This window comes from Lipotes vexillifer, unplaced genomic scaffold (genome assembly GCF_000442215.2).
Source record: "Lipotes vexillifer unplaced genomic scaffold, Lipotes_vexillifer_v1.1 scaffold1321, whole genome shotgun sequence".
NCBI lineage: Eukaryota > Metazoa > Chordata > Mammalia > Artiodactyla > Lipotidae > Lipotes > Lipotes vexillifer.
This window is the reverse complement of record NW_006785943.1, coordinates 855,234-861,505: the sequence shown is the minus strand read 5'-3', so window position 1 is coordinate 861,505 and position 6,272 is coordinate 855,234. Positions and strand designations below refer to the sequence as shown.

The window sequence follows — 6,272 nt, the reverse complement described above, 5'->3', positions numbered from 1 at the left end:
GCCTAAGTGGCCAGGGAGCGCACTGGCCGTGTTCCCTTACGTTACTTTACACCCCTCCCCACTGTCTCCCCCAGGGTCTCTCCCGACCCCACTGGACCACTAACCATGGGTGGGTCCCGCTGGGTGTAGGAACTCCTCCCCAAGTGGGCAGGGGAAACCTGGCCCCCGGGAAGTTGTCGCCCAATTTCCCCCTTTGGGCGTGGGATCCCTTACCCTCCCCCCGCCACCCCTCAGGGGCGCCAGTCGCAACCCGCCTCCACTTCTCCTACCCCCTCACTCCTCCCCATGCCCCACATCCTACCTGGTCGCTGGGGGTTCCTCCCATCCCCTTAGGTGTCTGTGGCCCCCTACCAGTGCCTGGTAGGTGCCCTAGTTTTGTGGAGACGTGAATTCCGTGTCCTAGTCCGCCGTCTTTTTCCACCCCCCCCATCTTCTTTTAAGGTCAAACTCAAATCCCACTTTCCCCAAGAAGCCTGTCCTCAGCTCTCTAACCCATTTGCTCTTTCCTTGTACTTTTATTTAGAACCACGTCCCTGAGCTCTGACCACGCCAACAGCCCTCAGTCCCCTTTAGAGAAGACACCTTAGAATTCTTTCTATATTCCCTCTCCCCTCTCCCAGCTGCCCACACAGTGCTGGATACATGGTAGGCGCATTTGGCTGGATGAAATGATCACTCAGACAATTCAACAGTTAATGCTTCGTCCCATCACCATGGCTGTGAGGGTCCATTTCCCACTGAAATCCCCACTAGCTTTTGAAGGCGAGCAGAAATCAGAGTGATTTGCCTTTTCCAAGCTCGCCATACGTGTTCCTTTTCCATGATTTCTCTTCAGGAATCCAAAGGAGCAGGAGGGACCTGGCTGTTGATTACAAAATGGCTGGGAGACAAGAAGGGAAGGGGTGTAGAAACCTGGCAAACAGCCCTCATTGCTGTAATGTCAAACCGACTGAAGTCAAGCCCATTAATCTTGTTTTATTGCAAGATTCAAAATCGCCATGCTATGGCAGCCACAAAATTGATGGATGGGTTTCCCTGCGTTCATCCAGCACCTCGGCTGCCTGAGAAACCAGATCTCAGATGAACAGGGAGAGGAGATTAAAATGGCCTTTTGGGGTTCTTCGGTAACTGCTAGAGGGAAAGATGGGGCATTCAGGGTCTCTGGCAGCCAAGGTGCTTACACTTGGTTTTCACTGCATTTTTTGGTAAGCAAATCAAAGAAACAGCAGTGCTAAAGCCACCATGGTAAATCTTCAGCAACTTCTGCTCCAGTGAGGGGGCGAGAGTGGTCACAACCTGGCTGCCCTGTTGCTTGAGGCCACCAGGCTGTGATCTTGTTTGACTTCTTGCTGATGAAGTAGGTGAAAGATGGTAATGCCTGGCTGTTTTAATTTGCAATTTTTTGATCACTGGGGAGCCTAAATCTTTTTCCATATGTCAGTTTTCTAGTCAGATTTCCTCTTTTGTGAATAACCATTTTCCTTGTGCCCCTAATATAATTCATAATCCAGTTCAGCAGTTCCACATTGATTGTGGGCCTATGTGCCCAGCACATTCAGTGCAAGATACACAGATATATGTATATTCCATTTCCTAATACAGTGCAGGGATGGGGATGGCGAGAGAGAGAGTCAAAACCAAAATATCACTTCACTGCAATATGGCTGATAGGGATACTTGCAGAATATTTTCCCTGGCTTTGCTGTGATTTTTGTTATTTTTAGAGAACATAGAGGTATTTGTATTTTTTATGTTGTGCATCATATATCTTGGAATCGCCTGGTCATTATCTTTGCTCATTCTTTTTCTGTTCTTCTTTTGTTCTTTGTTAATTTGTAGAAGCTCTTTAGGTATTTTGGAAATTAATTCTTTGTCTTTAGAAGTGCCACACATATATTTTCTTTTTATTGAACTTTATTGCATTTTTATCATGCCAAAAAGTGTCATTTTCAGAACATTCTTTAACATCATATATTGATACAATAAACTCAAAATGGACTAAAGACCTAAAGGTAAGACCCAAACCATAAGACTCTTAGAAGAAAAGATAGGCAGAACACTCTTTGACATAAATCGTAGTATTGTTTTTGTGGATCTGTCTCCTAAAGTAAAGGAAATAAAAGTAAAAATAAACAAATGGGACCTAGTCAAACTTACAAGCTTTTGCACAGCAAAGGAAACCATCAGCAAAACTAAGAGACAACCTACTGAAAGGGAGAAAATATTTGCAAGTGATATGACAGATAAAAGGTTAATATTCAAAATACATCAACAGCTCATACAACTCAACAGCAAAAAACCAAACAACTTGATTAAAAAAATGGGCAGAAGATCTGAATAGATATTTTTCCAAAGAAGACATACAGTTAGCCAACAGGAACATGAAGAGATGCTCAACATCACTAATCATCAGGGTAATGCAAATCAAAACCACAATGAAATATCACCTCACACCTGTCAGAATGGCTATCATCAAAAAGACCAGAAATAACAAATGTTGGTGAGGATGTGGAGAAAAGGGAACCCTTGTGCACTGTTGGTGGGAATGTAAATTGATGCATCCACTGTGGAAAACAGAATGGAGGCTTCTCAAAAAACTAATAATAGAACTACCATTTGACACAGTAATTCCACTCTTGGATGTATAACAAAGAGAGAGAGAGAAACACTAATTCCAACACGTACATGCACCCCGATGTTCATACCAGCATTATTTACAATTGCCAAGATGTGGAAGCAACCTAAGTGTCCATCAACAAATGAATGGATAAAGAAGATGTGGTTCATATATACGGTGGAATATTACTCAGCCATAAAGAAGAATGAAATTTTGCCATTTGCAATAATATGGATAGACTTAGAGAGCCTTTTGCTAAGTGAATTAAGTCAGTCAGAGAAGGACAAGTACTGTATGATATCTGAAAAATAAAATAAATTAGTGAATACAACAAAAAAGAAGCTGACTCATTGATATAGAGAACAAACTGGTGGTTACCAGTGGGGAGAGGGAAGAGGGAGGGGTAAAATAGGGGTAAAGGATTCAGAGGTACAAACTACTATGTATAAAATAAACAAGCTACAAGATATATTGTACAACACAGGGAATATAGCCAATATTTTATAATAAATATAAGTGGAGTATAACCTTTAAAAATTGTGAATCACTATGTTGTACACCTAAAGCTTGCATAATATTGTACATCAGTTATACCTCAAATTAAAAAATTGTCATTTTGATGTAGTCAGATTTTAAAATATTTTTCTTTGTGATCAGTGCCTTTTACCTTTAAGAAATAATTCCCTACTCTCAGCCTATAAAAATATTCTCTGATGTTTTCTTCTAATCCATTTCAAACTTTTTCTCAGTTAGATGTAGAAATTAGAAACAAATAGGATGAATTAAAAATTTTTTTAGTACTTAAGAACTTATGGTGTTAGGTGGAGATTGTAAATGTCCTAAATATTTAGACAGGTTTATCAATAAATCCATGAGGACCTTTGAGAAATTTTAATGACTTATTCGTGTTTCCTTTTGCCTTTGACCCTGTCTGTTTTAGGGGTGTGTGAGTGTGTGTTGTGTCATCTTTATACATACTCATACCCATACAGACAGTCGCATGCATACACACACACACACACACACACACACACACCTGAAGAATAACTATCCTTGAAATTGATAAATTTCTTATCCTACAACTATATGTAATATTGCCATATACTTAAAATTTTTCCTGTACTATTAGTTACTAGAATCTCATTCTCATATTTAATGATCTATTTTGTATTTCTTATATTGTGAAAAGGTTGACCAGAGGCTTGTTCTGATTGTTCTGTTTGCCTTTAAGAGTTGTAGCTTTTAGTAACACTGCTATTACTACCACCATTCTTACAGAAACAGTAACTACCACTTCAAACTCTTAAAATTCATTTATCCTTTATCAGTTTTTTACCAGACACTGTGCTTTAAGCTTTACCAGACATTATTGAATTTAATTTTTACAACAACCCTATAAAAATGGCACTGTTACCCATATTTTACAGATGAGAAACATGGGAAAATGGATCACAGAGAAATTAACCAGATATTCCAGGGTTGCAGAGCTGTGTGTGTTGCAGTGAAGATAAGCAACCCAGGTCCATTTGACTTCGCCTTTGGAGCCCTTTAAACCCTACATTTCACTGCTTTTCTCTTTTTTTCTTTTCTTCTTATTCCATTGCTTCTTTCTTTCAGTTATTTTTCTGGTATTGTTTTATTTCTTTTATTTTTCCCTTGATGTGATTTTCTGTTACAAAAGTGTTAAATTCATTCTCGTTTATTCTCCCATCTCTCCCTGTCTCCTTCTGTCTCTCTCGGTTTCAATTTCCTCTTTGTCTCAGCAACATGCAAGATGTTATTCTTAGTTTCTAGATGTCTGAGTATTTTTTCTTTTTAATATCTATTTGAATTTTTAACTTATTGCATTGTGATCTCAAAGTATTATCTATAAAACTTCTGCTCTTGTGTTTATAGATATGATTCAGTATGCGATCTTTTTTTGCTTATAGACCAGGTATGTATACTTCAAAAGAAAAAGTAATCCATATTTGTGGATTATGAAACTTAGTATAAGTCTGTTATAGGTACTGCATTTATTGTGTCTTTCGTTTTTTCTATGTCCTTATTTAATCTCTTGTCTACTTGCATCTGTAATAGACTGATAATGGTAAATTACTTTCTCCCTCCCAAAAAAACCAAAAAAGCACATTTTTGTTTCATTTCTTGTGCATTTTTATAGTATTTTGCTGTATGTGCTTGCAAGTCTTACGTAAAACTTTTGCTTTTAAACACTGTGCTGTCCAGAATTAATCTGGCTGTTCCTTGGTTTGAATTTGACAGGCATATTCTGGCCCATTAATTTTTTTTTAACTTTTAGAATCTTTCTGCTGCAGAAACATACCTTACGGACAACTTAACGGTAACTTTTTAAAAAATACAATCTTTAGTGAATTCCCTGGTGGTCCAGTGGTTAGGACTCCGCACTCTCACTGCCGTGGCCCGGGTTCAATCCCTGGTCGGGGAACTAAGATCCCACAGGCCGAGAGGTGTAGCCAAAAAGAGAAAAAAAGTACAATCTTTAAATAGCTTGATAGGCCACTTACATTCATTTTTATAAACACCACACCGTGTTTATCATCTGTCATCCCACTTTATGTCTACTTGTCCTCTGTCTTCTCTTTTGATTTTTGATGTGTGTTTTGATAAATGATTGTTTTATACTTTATTTTCTGTCTTAAAGAATTTTAAAAAGTAACCCTCTAATTTTTAAAAAATCATTTACGATCAATGAGACATTCCATGAACATTCTTACAGCTACAGTCACCATTTCTAAACTTTCTAAACAAGCACAACTTTTAACTCCCCTTTATAGCCTATGAAAGATGAATTTTACAGGTTTTACTTCTTTTCCTTTGTCCTCCTTTCTCATCCCTTTCTTCATTGGTAAAATCTGGGTTTTGGTGCTCCTTTATTTTTTCTCACCTTTTTCCCCCAGTTTTAGTTATTTGTAGCTTATTTGTGGACCACAATTTTATTCTAGTTAAACAAATTAATTTTTCGTAGTCAATTTTATTTTCTCCAGTTCTGTTATTACTGTATCGTTGACATCCTTACTGTTATTAATGATTTTTTTCTTTAATGAGCAACTGGGCATATAGGATTTCCCGAGTATTTTTCCATATCCAAATACCCCTTTTCCTCTCCGTTTTTGAGTGTGTTCACTGCAAAGTGGGTTCCTGTGAAGGTCTCCTTGTAGGTCTTCAGTTCTGACATGAAATACTGTCGACTTCATAAAGAAATAACTGGGCACCCCTGGCACATTCTTGGTTAACATCCTGATGCTTAACAGATTGTAAAAGTATCCTTCCATTTTATCTTTTCATTGCTTTTACAATTAGGAGAAAAAGTGAAGAAAGACATGACGGAACTTTTATTGAGCACTGTTATGGACTGAATTACGTCCCCTAAAATTCATATGTAGAAGCTCAAATCCCCAATGCAACGTTATTTGGAGATAGGACCTTTAAGGAGGTAATTAAGGTTAAATTAGCCATAGGGGTGGGACTCTCATCCGATAGGACTTGTGTCCTTATGAGAAGAGGAAAAGATACTAGGGCTCTGTGCACAGAGACAAAGACCGTGTGAGCACACAGTGAGAAAGTGGCCAGCTACAGGTCCAAAAGAGAGGCTGTCACCAGAAACCAACCCTGCTGGCACCTTGATCTTGGACTC

At 38.5% G+C, this 6,272-nt stretch overlaps 1 non-coding gene across 1 annotated transcript; it reads left to right on the top strand.

The window, feature by feature from the left end:
- The first annotated feature begins 4,991 nt into the window (after nucleotides 1-4,991).
- TRNAE-CUC (transfer RNA glutamic acid (anticodon CUC)) lies at nucleotides 4,992-5,063 on the top strand. Its single transcript has one exon. It is a non-coding gene; the product is annotated as a tRNA-Glu (tRNA).
- The last annotated feature ends 1,209 nt before the right edge of the window (nucleotides 5,064-6,272 follow it).